Here is a 16,426-nt window from a genome sequence, read left to right as displayed (position 1 = left end):
ATGAACATTAACCTGGTATTGACTATGCTTTCGAATGATTTGGCAAGGCAGCTAGTTAGGGCTATTGGCCTGTAACAACTAGGAGAGTTTGGTAGTTTTCCAGGCTTCAGGAATGGTACAATGACAGCCTTCTTCCAAGCATCAGGCATTTTGCCTGACACCCAGATTTTGTTAAAAAATTTCAGGAGTGCTTCTACTGCAGGTTCGGACAGATGGGTTAGCATTTCATAGTGTATTTCATCGGGGCCTGGTGCAGTTTTCTCGCCATTAGTTAATACTCTATGGAGTTCCTGAACTGTAATTAAGTTATTGTAGGGCTCGTTGGTATAACCATTCGTAGGAAGTCTCTGTTTTTCTGCTGTGTTTTTATACTTTAAGAAGGAGTCTGTGTAATGTAGGGAACTAGAAACATGAGAGAAGTGTTCTCCCAATAGGTCAGCCTGCTCGAGTATACTTGTTGGTGCATCAGGGGGTGTAAGGAAAGGAACTGCAAAAGGAGAGAATTTGCCATCGAGTTTGCGAACTTGCTCCCACAGTTTCTTTGCTGTGACGGAACTGTTTATTGAAGACACATAACGTTGCCAAGATCTTTTTTCAGCATCACGTCGAATATTTCGAGCCTTAGCCCTTGCCTTTTTATATTTAATTAGATTTTCCTGTGTAGGGTATCGACGGAAAATTCCCCAGGCTTTGTTGTGCTTCTTTTTGGCCTCTCTACATTCCTTTGTATATCATGTCTTTCCATCCCTTCGTACAATTCCTAAGTCTGGGGGATGGCTAAATGAGCAGCGGCAATGATACATTCTGTGAACTTTTTATTTTGCTCGTTGACATCGAGGCTGTCCGAAAAGAGTTTTTCTAAAGCGGCATGTTTTTGGAAGAGTGCCCAGTTTGCTAGGTACAGTTTCCAACGCCGTGGTTTAGTAAAGGCGATTAATGGTGACGATGTTAGACTGATAATGATGGGAAGATGATCGCTTCCATAAGGGTTGTCAATAACATTCCATCTAAAATCAGTGAAAAGACTTGGTGAACAAAAAGACAAATCAATGCAACTCATTTTTCCAGAGCTTGAAGAACAGTAAGCGTGTTTGCCAGTGTTCAGGAGGCAAACATTGTTGTTGAGAATAAAATCTTCTAAAATCCGACCTCTGGCGTCCATTTTTTCGCTTCCCCAAAAGGATGAATGAGCATTAAAATCCCCTACTAAGATATATGGCTCCGGTAGTTGCATTAAAATTGCTTGTAAATCATTAAGTGTGATAGTGAAATGAGGTTCGATGTATAAAGAACATATTGTTATTGTTTTAAAATGCACCACGGTGACTGCAACAGCTTCAATTGAGGTTTTAAGGTTGATTCCTCGTGTCGCAACGCTACCTTGGACCACAATAGCAGTGCCTCCGGAGAGCCTGCTTGAATTCTGTCGGTCACAACGGAAGACTTGATATTTTTTAAGAAAGTTTTTGTTCTGTGGTCCGAGATTGGTCTCCTGGAGACACAACGCAACTGGAGAAAATGAATTTAAAATGCCAGTTATATTAGTGTAGTTGTGTAAAAGCCCGCGACAGTTCCAGTGAACTAGAAATGCCATGGTGGCGGATTAGTTGGGGATAGGGTTGAAAATCTATGTTGTTGGGTCTTTTGGACCCGTTATTGGGACTTTGTCCCTTCGTTTACGCTCGAGAGAGCTTTGCCGCCGCTGCTGCGGAGGCGAGGGGGGCGATGTGTCCATCACATCTTCAGATGTGCTGGACCTTCGTGCAGAAGGCACGGATAGACTTGTTTTTGGCCTTGCCCCTTGGGACAAGGCCTTCGGGCCCGCTGACCTCGGGGTCAGCGCAGCCTGTTTTGGGGGTAGTGGAGTAGCACCAGCTACGTCCACCAGGGGCGCGGATGGCACCACCCCAGACTCATTTTTCGTGGGCCTGGGTAGGTGCTAAAGACTCCTGTGGTGCCGCGCCCTGCTGCGCCACAGAGGAATAGGAAGGTTGTTGGATTGAATATCGCTTGCGTGCTTCGGTGAACGTGATGTTTTCTGTTACCTTTAGAGTGATTATGTCCTTTTCAGTCTTCTACACCGGACAGCTACGCGAATAAGCAGGATGGTTGCCCTGACAGTTTGCACAGAGATGGGGTTGAGTTTGGCAGTCATCGGTTTGGTGCTCATGTGCAGCACACTTTGCACAAGTGAGTCGGCCTCGGCAGCTCTGAGCACCATGACCGTACTTCTGGAAGTTAAAGCAACGTCGTGGGTTCGGAATGTATGGTCTCAGGTTGAGTTTTGTGTGCCCCACCTCCACAGACTCGGGGAGTACGCTCAGTGCAAAGGTAAGGACAAAGTGTTTAGTCTCGATTTCTTTGTTGTCACGTCTTATTTTTATTCGGTATACATTTGTCACGTGTCGCTCTTTCAGCCCTTCCAGCAGTTCCTCCTCTGTCATGTACTTTAAATCTTGGTCAGAAAGAACACCGCGAACAGTATTCAAAGAACGATGTGGACTAATCACAACAGGAATATCACCAAAAACGCTGACTCCTGCGAGTTTCTCATACTGATGATGATATAAAAGTTCCAACAGCAGGTCTCCATTTGCAAGCTTCTTGATCTTGTAACCCTTGCCTATAGCTTCAGTCAGTGTCTTTGCAACAATGAATGGTGAGGCTTGTCTTGCTGTCTTTTCTGAGTGCTCACTATGAACTACATGAAAGTGTGGGAAGGTGCTCTTTGTTTTCAAAAAGAACTGGGCAGTTTGGTCGGTGCGCCCTCGTTTTGAAGGAGGGCGATCAGTTGAAGAAGAGGAAGCCATAAAAAATGTATATTGTTCGGCTGCGGTGCCAGCCACCCACCATGGAGCCCAACGATGGGACGTGACAGGAATTGGCAATCAAGTCCAGCCCACGCCAGCTGTACACCATAACTATAACCCAATATGGCGTAACTCAGGGTGGTTAGCCACACAAAGTTAACCCTCGCCGCCTGGAAGTAGGAAGAAACGAGGAAGGTAAGAGAAGACAGGACAGTTATAAGAGAGGGGATAGGAAAGTGAAAAGATGGAGGGGAGGACAGGAAAAGGCGACTGCCGATTTCCCCCGGGTGGGTCAGTCCGGAGGTGCCGTCTGTGGGAAGCGTGGGCCAAAGTGGTGTGTTGCCTCCGCCGAGGGGCCTTAAAGGTCCAAACACTCGGCATCGGCTCAACCACCAGGATCCCCTTTTCCCCAGACACGGCGATGCCACGCACGGCTAAGCATGGGTGCTCGGGGTCCGTGGTGTCGCACAGTACACGCAAACACCTGCTTTAACAGGTGCCCCCTGCGGGGGCCAGTGCAAGTGACAGCCGATATAACACCACTGCTGGAAAGGCGCGTCTTGCTGTCGATGAGACGATGGCGACGCGTGCTGACGTCCAGATCAACATGCCTCAGGAAGTCTCATCCGAGGATGGGTTGATGTACATTAGCGACGATGAAGACCCATCGAAACGCGCGCCGCAGGCCAATGCCCAGAGTGAGGGATCGGAGACCATGCGTTGCTATGGAGGTTGAGTTGGTCGCACGGAGAATAGGTCCATGTGACTTGTAAGCCCGGTCGGCCTTAGAGGACGGCAGTACGCTGACTTCGGCACCACTGTCGATGAAGAAGCGTAGTCCAGAAATGCGGTCCATGACGACGAAAAGGCGGCCAGATTGAAGAACGAAGTCACACGCCACCGTCAGTGATCTTTCTCCGCGTTTCCGGACCAGTTGTATGTTGGAATACACTGGCGGGCGCTGTGCTGGAACGTTCGGTGATACCAGAAGAGACGCGGACTGCGACGAACGGACGAGTGCGGACCACTCGGCGAAGACAAACGGCGGCGAGGTTTTGAGGAGAAATTGTGCTGGGCATGAGAGGACTTCCGAAGGGCATCGAGAGAAGCGGCCAGCTCATCGATCTGGGCCTCTAACCGTGAAATGACGGAGGCCTCCGGTGGAGAAGACAGGGCAGCGATGGAAGGAGAAGCCGCGTCGTGTGGTCAATCAGTGAGCTAGGCGAGGAGATCAAGGGTCAAATCCCCTGCAGCCGCCAAGATGAGGCGGGTTGACTGCGGCAAGCGTTGGAGGAGCTGCCTCAACAGTGAGCTAGCGAGTCGGCGTTGCTTTCGCCCAAGAGCTGCTGCATGCTAGTGAGTAGCTGGGAGAGGCGGCGGTCTCCAAACTCTTCGTAGGTGAGCAGCTGATAGAGGCGCGCACTCTCGGACGCCGTGGTGCGGTCCAGAAGGCCTTACTTTAGTCGCTAGTACGGGGCATCGCCCAAGGGTCCAGCGATATTTTCCGCCACCTCTTCAGCCACTTCAGGAGGCAGGTTGCCGAGTAAATGACAAAACCGAGATGCCTCCAAGGTGATGTGATGCAGATGGAAGATGGCTTCCACTTGATCGAACCAGATCTGCGCAAATTGGGCCAGAATGTTGGTAGGCGGAGCTGGAAGCTGCAACGTCGCGTTGGCGCAATGTAGCGTCAGGCGGAAGGTCGCCTGATGACGGTAGATTGCTGGGGTCTGTCATTTCTTAGGCCGGAGTCACCACTGTTGCGAATTTGCAGGGTCGCAGCGAAGCACCAGAGCCTGATTACCAGCGTGGCAGGGTTCTTATTCTGAACAGCTCGTGCCGTGCTTGCGCTCCGAGCACGCGCTGTACATCTTTATTTTCCTCTAACACAGGCTGGTAGCGGCGGGCGCCATAGTACTTAGTATATTTTCCTTGGCTGTAGAACTTGTGGCCGTAATTCACCAATCGCCCTTTAAAAACGCTGAATCACAAATGGCCCGTATTTTTATAATGCGTCGCTTTATTGCTGGCAAACCTCAATATATCATAATTTACTAGTGCTGATGTGCTTTTCATCGTCTACTAACGCTTGTAAGTTTTCTTACATACATAGATATCCGGTGCACTAATACTTGTAATACTGGACGTTTTATCTTCACGTGCTACCAATGGAGCAGCGACGTCAATGAATACACTTCCGACTGAGAGGTCTCGTATGTAAACATTCGAGAACGCGTCGCCCAGTGTGCGGCTATCTGCGCATCTTTTGATGGTCAGCGATTTTTGTTTATTTTTTTCTCGAGCAGTTTTTTGTCATCACTAGCAAAACCATACGGTCGTGCTTCCACTTTCACTTTGAAGGCGGCAGATTTTCAGTCGCAGGTATGAAGACGTACCGCAAGATTGTAAGAGCTGCAGCGACTGTTCATTCAGGAGCCTACTCGACAACGTACGCGACCAGCTAAAGTGGTTAACTGGGACTGCTTTCGCGCCAAGCGAAAAGAGCAAGGCTCTTCCCAACCTATCACAGACATCGCCGCTTGGTCAGCCGACATCCTCAAACAAGTTGCAGATGTCACTGCTGAAGTTGCTGTGGAATACTCCGCACCAAACTGTGACAGATATGCCCAACTGTGGGACCGCAAGCGCAAGCTGGAGGCCCTTATGCAAACTCGCAAGTGGGATCGGAATCTTCGACAACGGCTCGCCCGAGTCCATACAAACAACGAAAACTATGCCGTAGAGCTTGCACGCCAAAACTGGTACATTATATGTGACCAGATGGATAAGGCTCCTAACGCCAGAAGCACCTGGAAACTACTCCGTCACCTTCTCGACCCTGAAGGGAGCAAGTTCCAAGCCCGCCAGCAGCTCCAGCGTATCTTCCACCGATTTCCGGGCACCTCAGACGCCCTCAGACAGGAGCTAGTAGACACATACATCCGCCCAGGACCGGTGAAATCTTTCCCTCCTTATCAGGGGAAGGAAAACGTCCGTTTAGATGCTCCCATCACTTTACCGGAGGCACGAGCTGAGCTTTATCGTCTCAAGACAAACTCAGCTGCTGGCCCGGACCGGATATCTACCCGTATGCTTCGGAACCTCGACGACGCCTCGATTCATGCTCTCACCGACATTCTGCGAAAATGCTGGGAGCAGGGAGCCATCCCGCTAGAGTGGAAATGTGCCAACCTCGTGCTCATCCCCAAGCCGGGCAAACCACCGACTCTCTCGAACCTCCGCCCCATTTCTCTCACGTCCTGCGTGGGAAAGCTATTGGAGCATTTAATTCAGACCCGTCTTCTTCGTTACCTAGAAGAACATCACCTTCTTCCAAACACGATGTTTGGTTTTCGACAACACCTTGCGGCCCCAGACATCATGCTCTTGCTCAAGCATCAGGTGCTGACACATAGCACTTTTGGCACCAACGTCATAGTTGTCTGGATGTCGCGAAGGCCTTTGACAATGTCCAGCATGAAGCTATTCTGCAGAACCTCCAGACCCTAGGGGTGGGACAACGAACGTATGCATATATACACGATTTTCTCACGAACCGCACAGTGCAACTTGACACCGGCTCAGGAGATCCTTCCACCATCTCTCCTGGAAGCCGGGGTACACCCCAAGGCTCAGTGCTTTTCCCACTCCTGTTCAATATTGCGCTGCTTGGTGTGACCAATCTTTTGGCAGATATCACCCACGTGCACCACAGCCTATGTGCCGACGACCTCACTCTTTGGATTACACAAGGCAGTGACGGCCAGATCGAGGAGACTCTGCAGACAGCCATCGATCGCGTTGGTACCTACCTGGCCACAGTCGGCCTATCCTGCTCGGCCACCAAGTCTGAATACATCATTGTCTCAACCCAGGGAAGACGCCCCAGATCGCCTCCGGCATCCTTCAATCTGCAAGTACAGGGCACTCCCATACCCCGTACCGACCGAACCCGTATCCTGGGCCTTCATCTACAAGATAATGGAGGAAACGCCACTACTCTTCCGCGAATAGATCAATCTGTAATCCAGATCAGCCGCCTGCTCAAGAGAGTCGCCAACAAGCATAAGGGCATGCGCGAAGCCAACTTTTTGCGCCTCGTACAAGCCTTCGTTTGTACGCATATTGCCTATGTTGCCCCTTACCTTCGCCTCACGCGAACAGATCGGGAACGACTGGATGCATCACTGCGCAAGGCATACAAGACAGCATTAGGTCTACCCATGTCCACTTCCACCACCAAACTGATGACCCTCGGGATCTCCAACACAGTCGACGAGCTGATTGAAGCGACTCTAACTTCCCAATATGAGCGCCTCTCGCTGACACATGCGGGCCGTGCAGTACTGAGCCAGGTAGAAATCACTCCTCTGAGGGCGACTTCTACGTATATGGACCTCACGCCTGAGCAGAGACTCAGTCTTCGTATACCTCCGCTTCCCAAACGTATGCATCCAGAGTATCATACAGAGCGCAGAGCCTACCGAGCCCGGCAACTCCACAAACGTTTTACCGGTCGCATCGACGTTACGTACACAGAAGCCTCCCACCACCCCCGTCGCCCCGCTATGGTAGCGGTTGCATTGGCACTGTACCGAAATTGGCACAGCGCCTGCAGCGTCCTCAACGCCGCAACTGTTACCACCGCAGAAGAGGTTGCCATTGCGTTAGCTGTGACCGATCTCTCCACCAAAGTAGTCGTTAGCGATTCCCAACAGGCAATTCGTAACTTCGATGCAGGTCGTATATCCCGACAGGCACACACTATCCTCCGATCTCTCCCCTTACCGTCTACACCTCGTCTTCTAATATGGACCCCATCTCATGAGGCGATCAGCGGGAACGCACAGGCGCATGCTCTAGCCCGAGAACTCAGCTACCGGGCGGAGCACCCTCCTCAGCCTGCCGCTTCCTCTGACACTCCCCAAGGCACTCATTCACGCCTTGTTACATACACGGACATCCTCCAGCATTATCGGCTCGAACGGTGTCTGTACCCCCCTGCACACCGGGAACCATCCCGGCGCGAGGCCGTCCATTGGCGCAAAATACAAACAGGAACTTTTCCCAACCCATGGCTATATAGCAAAATTTTCCCAAATCTTATTGCACCTTGCTGCCAACACTGCTCACAACCGGCCACATTTATTCACATGGTGTGGACATGTATACGACACAACGCAGACAATACAGCTACAATGGATGCGTGGGAGTCCCTCCTGCGTACCACCGAGCTCGCCCAACAGCGCCAGCTCATTTTGTGCGCATTGGAGGCCGCAGAGTCCCAAGGGATCCGTGCTGACCTTCTCTAAGCAGTGCAACCAGTCTTTCGGCTGGTTCCCCTTCTTTGGGAGTAAATAAAGAGTTTATCATCATCATCATCACGCGCAAAAGCGACACGACGCGCTTATATACTTGCTAGCGCACACTTTCGACGTATTTGTGACGTATTTTGGACGTATTTGTGAAACAAAGCATGCTCTTTATATATAGAATAGTTGTATACTACATTTGGTATCATGGCTTATTTAGTGTGCTGGCGTGTCCGGAATGGTCATTCTGGTTGAGTTACATCGATCGACCCGGCTATTGTTCAGAATCGGTAATACTCTGCCCAGTATCAGTTCCAGGAATGACGCGTTTGTCAGGCTTCTGGTTAATTGATACAGACTGAACTGAAATGAAACCGCGCGGAGTTCTCATTCCGGAAATTCATGTATGGTCCGTGGCCTTTATTTCAGAAAAAAAAAACTGGGCGCCAGGTTGAAAAAAGCATTCAGAGCTATAAAATAACATGTATACATTTGAAAAAGATAAGGAAAAAATAATAATTTGAACGTTGTAATTCGAACTTCGGTCTTCTCGGCCAGCAAGCACACGCTTTCACCACCCTAGTAACCAAAACGTGTGACACAATCTCTGTGGTTGTGAGCTATTGCACGACATTGTTCAATGACTCTTCGGCTACTTCTAATTCGGATCTACTAGCTAACTTCAAAGCTCTTTTAACGCCTTTATCAGATGATGACTGTGCTCTTATCAATGGTCCTTTCAGGTTGGAAGAAATAGAACACGCAATTGACCAATTACCCCTCTCTAAAACACTTGGCCCTGATGGCATATCATGCGAGTTTTACAAAACATTTAAACCATTACTGAGCCCGGTCTTGCTGCAGATTTTCGCTTTTAGTTTTGATGTGGGGGTCCTTCCTCAGTCCTTTACAAGGAATTGCACAGTCCTAATTCCAAAGAGGACGGATAACGAAAAATTGCTCTTAGTGGATGGCTACAGGCCAATCAGGTTGGCAAATGTGGACTACAAAAGTTTTTGCGAAAGTACTATCAAATCGTTTACAGTATGCCATAATGGTTCTCATTGGCCCTCATCAGGCGTGTGTTTTGAGGGGACGCTCCATACAAAATAACATAATGCACGTACAATTCTCGAATCTTGCTCTGGCTCTTATTAGCAGCTTCCTCCAGTCCAGATTGAACTTGCGAAGGCATTTGATCGTGTCCGGCATTCGTTTCCTTTTCTCTTCTCGAGCGTGCAAATGTTGGATCAAATGTACAGAAAGGGGTGCAACTTTGTTACAACTGTTCCACTCCCTTGATTGTTAATGGTCACCTTTCAGAGCCTGTGCTAATTAGATCATCCGTGAAGCAAGGCTTTCCTATGTCATCGCTACTCTTTCCCCTTTACCTATAGTGCTACTTTGTTTGAGTGTACTGAAAAACCACAGTATCCGTGGTTATGTTGCCTTCAGTAATGAAGTCAAAGTGCTTGCGTACGCCGACGATTTGGCCTTTTTCTGTACAGACAAACCCAGCATTGGTAAAATTATAACCACCATTGAGCAGTTTGGCATTGTATCTGGCGCTCAAATGAATAAGTCTAAAAGTTCGGGTCTGTGGTTCGGTTCATGGGGAGCAATGCCGACTCGTTATGCTGGAATTGAATGGTCTCGTATTCGCCTAAATACCTTGGAGTTCCCCTTCATGCATTCACGTTTAGTGTGCGTTTCTGGAAAGAGCGGGTCACGGCACTCCAAAGCTATGCTAAGTCTTTTGTTCCGCACCGCCTATCAATTTTTGGCCCAGCAAAGGCATGTAACATATTTCTGACTACAAAACGTTATTATGTTTTACAGGTACTGCATTGCGCGAGGAATTACACCCACAGTTTCCACCGAACGTTTGAGACGTTCATATGGTCGTCCAGTTTTCAGCCTATGCGGCGCGATAACTTATTCAGGCCTGTTTCTGCTGGCGGACTAGGTTTGACACATCTCCATGTCAGACAGTTAGCTGCTCGTTTCTCCTTTTTCCGTAATAGCTCCCATCCAATTACCAGAGCATTCCTGCAAACTAACCTTGTGAACCTTCTTCCAAACTTAGTGGTCTCTTCCAATTTTACCGACTGGCCCTTATTATTTGGTTTTATGAAAGAAGTTTACGATTCAGTGCGTTTTCTGGCTGTTCGCTTCTCTTATGAGTACTTATTCTCTGTTTCAAGGAAAACATTATACCAAGAATTGATATCTATGTTGTTCCCGCCTCCCTTATATCGTTCACTCTATTCCAATTGTGTGGGGCATGATGTGTTAAAAAGGGTGCGCAAAATGCCGATCTTGCCTTCCACTAAAACGTTTTTCTTTAAACTTCGTGCCGAGGTTTTGCCTGTTAAAATGTGGCTTCAGAAAAAAATTGTTTCGTTTCTTCTGTTATTTGTCGGTTATGTGATACACCTGAAACCATCGAACACTGTTTTATTGCCTGCAAAGATGCAATATTATTTTGGGACGCTCTGCAAAGAACATTGAAAAAAGACTTTATTTTGAATTCGCACAGTGTGCGTTACTTGATAACCCAACAAACATGACCACGAACCCTTTGACATGATTTTCCTTCTTGGACTAAGCATCTTGTGGAAAACACGTCTGTTGGATCGGAATCCTGAGCCTCTCGTCTCCCCCGCTGCTCATTTCGGTCAGATGGTGAACCAGCTTAGATAGTGACTATCAACCGGACTGGCTGCCATTGTTGATGTGTTGTCTTTCCTTGCCACTATTTTAGCGAAGTTGTGCTAAGTCGTATTCCAGTTGTGTGGTGGTGTCTTGTATGTTTCAATTGGACTTGATGTGTTGTATGTTTCAATTGGATTTACAAAGTAGTCAGCCTACAGGCTGACTACTTTGTAAATGATGTATATATCTCTACGCTGAATTTAAAAGCATGTAATAAATAACATGCTTAAAAAAAACCACAACACCACGGCGGGATACGGTGGCGTTAGTTATATTTCTGCGTATATAGTCGACATCGTTCTTTCGTATTTTGTGTATTTTTGTAGGGTGTAGCATAATTATGGTCTTAATTGAACGATCACCCTTTAAACACGCTGAATCTTTTTCCTCTCTGTCACGAAGGGTTACCCGTGTCCCGCATCTTCACAATGTATCGCGGGCTTGCAGACAAAGCTCAGACTGTCACAATTTACTAGTGATGATGTGTTTTGTCATCGTCTGCGAACGCATGCACTTTTTGCTACATGTAGATATATGCGGTGCACCAACACTTGTAATACTGCTTGTTTTAGCTTCAGCTGCTAGCAGTGGAGTAGCGACGTCAATGAATTTACTTCCGACCAAGTGTTTAGCTTAGGTAAACACTCGAGGAAGCGACTCCTGATGTCCGGCTGACCTGCGCATATTTCGATGGTCAGTGATGTGTTTCATTTATTCTCGAGCGTATTTTATCCTCTCTAACGAAATACTACGTTGTTGCTTGCGCTTTCACGTTGAATGTGGCGATCTTCAGTCGCAGATATGAAGATGCACTGCAATATCGTACAAGCTGCAACGACTGTTGCACACGCAAAAGCAAAACGCGATACGCGTATGTACTTGCTAGCGCACACATCCACGGCTTTCTATCTTTTAGGTATTAACGAAACAACGCATACTGCACATAAACAGAAAAGTTGTTAAGTATAATATGTATGGTTTCAAGCTTATTTAGCGCGAAGGCATTTTCCAATGTGGTCATCCTGGTTGAGCTTCACGATCCCCCCGAATTGTGTTGAGAAGCGGAAATACTTTGTCCCGTATCAGTTTCATTCATGACGGGTTTGTCCGTCCTGAGTTAAACCGGAAATGACCGGTCCTGTATATGAGCTCAGTACTGTACTGGTGCGCCCTATTTTATATCAATACCGACTGGGATGTCCTGTATGAGATGCATACTGGAAATGGTCTGCCCTGTATTAGCTCAATACCGATACGGGCCGTCAGGATTGAGATTCATACGGGACATAACCTATCCGGCATAAACCCGTTTAAGCTTCATACAAGACACCGCTTTTAAATTTATACGGGATAATACAGGACCCGTTCAAACCCGCTTGGCGCAATATGGAATTTTTTACTAGGGAGCTCACTGTAATCAGTAATCAAATATATTGGCAGTAATAGTGAGAGGCCTAATACTAGAAGGCCTCTTAGAACTAGAAGGCCTTTCAGGTATGATCTGGACCAAATTCCATCGCAATATGCATTGGAAGTGAGGAATCGATTTCAAGAATTAGATTTAGAAGACACAGAGCCTGAAGAGATGTGGACTGATGTTCGTGATATAATACAAGAAGTTGAGACTAAGGCAGTTCCAAAGCAAAAGAAATGCAAGAAAGCAAACTGGTTATCTGAAGAGGCTTTGCAAATAGCTGAGGAAAGGAGGACGGTAAAAGTTATGCGGGAAAGAGAAAGATACACGGTTCGTAATTCGGATTTTCAGAAAATAGCAAAGAGAGATAAGAATGTCTTCCTGAACATACAGTGCCAAGCAGTTGAGGACAACAGCAAATTGGGGAACACAAGAGGTCTGTATATAAGACAATCAAAGATATCAAAGGAAGCTTCTGTGCTAAGCTAGGCTTCATAAAGGACAAACAAGGCTGGGACCTAACTGAAGCTTCAGAGATAAAGAGATGGTAGGAATACACAGAAGAACTGTACAAGAAGGACCCGGATGTGCAAACCAAACACAAGACGGTTGTGATTACTGATCTCGAGCCGGGCATCTTGAAGAGGGAAGTTGGATGGGCCTTAGCCAGCCTTCCTATGAACAAAGCTAGTGGAATTGACGGCATTCCAGCTGAGTGGCTTGAAAACCTCAACCATGACGCTGTTAACGTTCTCTATGCATTATGTGAACAAATTTGGACGACCCTGCAGTGGCCACAGGATTGGAGGAGGTCAGTTTACATCCCCATTCCAAAGAAATCCAGTTCCAAAAGTTGTTCCAACTACCGCACGATCGCGCTTATTTCACATCTTAGCAAAGTGATGTTGAAAATCCTCCAAGGTAGGCTACAGCAGTATGTGGATCGGAAGCTTCCGGACGTGTAAGCTTGGTTTCGCAAGGGCAGAGGAACTAGAGACCAGATTGCCAATCTTCGCTGGATAATGGAAAAATGAAGAGAGTTCCAGAAACCCATCTACTTCTGCTTTATTGATTATGCAAAAGCGTTTGACTTCGTAGATCACAGCAGATTGTGGGAAGCTCTCCAAGAGATGGGAGTTCCAGTTCACCTCATCTGTCTCCTCAGGAATTTGTATGAAGGGCAAGAGGCCACAGTCAGAACTGGGCATGGTCTTACTGATTGGTTTACGATTGAGAAAGAAGCGCGGCAAGGCTGCATACTGTCGGCCTGCCTATTTAACCTGTATGCTGAGTGCATCACGAGCAAGGTCGGTTTGGCCGAATTTTCAGCTGGAGTGAAGATTGCTCGAAAACGTATCAACAACCTTACATATGCGGATGATGCCACTTTGATGGCGGAAAGTGAAGTGGAACTCAAGAAACTTCAGATGCGCGTACAAGAAGAGAGTGAGAAATTTTGCCTTTAACGGGAGGTTGATCTAGCAGGCACAGGAGAGCAGGTCCAGAGCGCCGAGACTGAGCTGCCAACTTCAGCCTCTTCCAATCGAACGCCACGGGGCCACTTCTTCAAGTCCGCGCACGAGACTCTCGATGAGCAGCCACGTAGCGGCTGATGTTGCACACGCTACATTACCCCCTCTCTAAAAAAATAAGCGCAACGTTATGTATTTGAAAGCAGATAAAAAAAATAAAGCAACAAATATGCGGTAAGCGGTGCGATAATTTATCGCACAAAGTACGGCTTCATGCGCACGACGTGAACCACCTCGGGTTTCTGCTGGCGACCAGCAGAAGAAAAGCCGTCCGGGAGCACTTCGTACGTGACGTCACTCAGCTGACGGAGCACTTTGTATGGGTCGAAGAACTGCTGCAAAAGTTTTTCGGATAGTCCACGGCGTCGAATCGGAGTCCAGAGCCACACTAAGTCGCCCGGTTCGAAAGTCACTACACGGTGGCGGTAATTGTTACGCTGAGCATCTCGACCTTGCTGGTTCCGGATGCGTGCCCTCGCCAGTTGTCGCGGTTCTGCGCGTTGCGTAAACTCCTCGGCGACCAATTCGAGGCCACGGCTGTCGTGGGGCAACATGGCTTCGAGCATTGTCGAAACTTCGCGGCCATACAATAACGAGAATGGCGTCATTTGTGTTGTTTCTTGCGGCGCCGTGTTGTAAGCAAACGTGACGTACGGCAGGACGTCATCCCAAGACCGGTGTTCAACATCCACGTACATAGGCATCATGTCGGCGAGAATTTTGTTCAGACGTTCTGTCAAGCCATTAGTTTGTGTATGGTAGGCGGTTGACCTGCGATGGGTAGTGCCGCTCATCTGCATGACAGATTCCAGTAGCTTGGAAGTGAAAGCAGCGCCTCGGTTCGTTATTATAACTGTCGGGGCGCTCAGGACGATGTGTTCGATGAAAAATTTCCGCCTCGATTGCCGTACTGCACTGGAGGGAATTTGTTTCAGCGTAACGCGTGAGGTAATCTGTAGCGACAATTATCCACGTTCTGCCCGAATCAGAATTTGGAAAAGGACCCACGGACCCATGCCAACTTGTTCAAATGGGTATATTGGCACTTGAACAGGATGCAGCAAACCGGCCGATTTCACAGGAGGTGTTTTCCGTCGCTGGCAATCATGGCATGTTCTCACGTAATGTCGTACTGCGGCAGCAAGGTTTGGCCAGTAACAACTCTTCTTAATTCGGGCCAGAGTTCGAGCATACCCCAGGTGACCCACGGTGGGCTCGTCAAGGCATGCCTGTAAGATTTCTTTGCGAAGAGACTGGTACGACGAGGCGATCATCTCTTCGCGTCGGAGCGAAGTTGATATTGTACAAAACATTCTTCCGCATACAAAACGATGATTGCCTTCTGGCGATGAGACGGGAACTTCTGTAACACGCTCTTCCAGAAAATCGATAAGTGGTGCGAGAGTTGGGTCGTCACGTTGCTGCTGTGAAACAGTGAGCGCGTCGACGGCTGCGATAAAGGGGAAGTCCGGTTCTTCGACTTTCCGCGCAGCCTGGGACAAGCAGTCGGCGTCGTTGTGCTGACATCCAGACTTATACGCTATGACCATGTCAAACTGATGTAACCGTAAACGCCATTGTGCAAGGCGTCCGGAGGGATCTCGCAAGTTCGTTAAGCAGCACAGAGAGTGGTAGTCGCCCACTACCCGAAAGTGCCGGCCATAAAGATAGGGTCAAAATTTCATCACCGCCCATCCAACTGCCAGACATTATTTTTTAGTGGTGGAATAGTTCGATTCGGCACGGGACGAAGTCCGACTGGCGTATGAGATAACTCGCTCGGAACCGTCTTGGCACTGGACGAGTACAGTGCCTAGACCCACATTGCTGGTATCTCGGCACTCGCATCCAAATGGGCAAGCACAGGTGTTGTCTGCAAGCGGTGCCGTAGCTCGCCGAATGCGTCTTGTTGTCCGTCCAGGTGAAGGTGACATCATCCCGGGTGAGACGTGTCAACGGAGTGATGAGCGAAAAGTTTTCAATAAACCATCGGTAACAGGCGCAGAGGCCCGAGAAACGGCTAACTGTCTTCTTGTTACATGGAGTAGGGAATTTGGTGACGGCTGATGTTTTAGCGGAATCGGGACGAACACATCAATGGCTGACAACGTGGCCAAGAACAGGAGCTCTTCATAGCCAAAGCGATACTTTAGGAGTTTTAATGTGAGGCCTGCAGACCTGATAGCCCATAGCACAGTGGAGAGACGTTGGAGGTGTTCCTCGAACGTTGGCGAAAACACAACATCGTCCAGGTAGACTGAACACATTACCATTTAATACCAGACAGAACTGCGTCCAACATTCACCGACATGTCGCTGGAGCGGAGCACAATCCGAAAGGTAGGACTTTGAATTCATAAATTCCATCGGGCGTGACAAACGCTGTCTCCTCGCGATCACGTTAATCGACTTTGATCTGCCAATAGCCGCTCTTAAGATCAAGCGATGAAAAGTAGCGCGCTTGGCGTAGCCAGTCTAATGAATCATCAATTCATGGCAGTGAGTAGACGTCTTTTCTTGTGACTTGATTAGGCTTACGGTAGTCCGCACAGAAACTTCCGTCTTCTTAACGAGGAAAACAGGTGAAGCCCAGGGACCTCCCGATGGCTGTATGACATCGTCATATAACATCTCGTCTCGTCT

General features: G+C 48.3%; 1 pseudogene; it reads left to right on the top strand.

Annotated features, from left to right (window-relative positions):
• Nucleotides 1-5,900: 5,900 nt before the first annotated feature.
• On the top strand, nucleotides 5,901-8,147 carry LOC146193528 (uncharacterized; annotated as a pseudogene).
• The last annotated feature ends 8,279 nt before the right edge of the window (nucleotides 8,148-16,426 follow it).

The sequence above is a fragment of the Amblyomma maculatum genome, chromosome 4 (assembly GCF_055883805.1).
Source record: "Amblyomma maculatum isolate TAMU_Amacu chromosome 4, ASM5588380v1, whole genome shotgun sequence".
Classification (NCBI taxonomy): domain Eukaryota; kingdom Metazoa; phylum Arthropoda; class Arachnida; order Ixodida; family Ixodidae; genus Amblyomma; species Amblyomma maculatum.
This window is presented reverse-complemented; position numbering and strand designations above follow the sequence as displayed.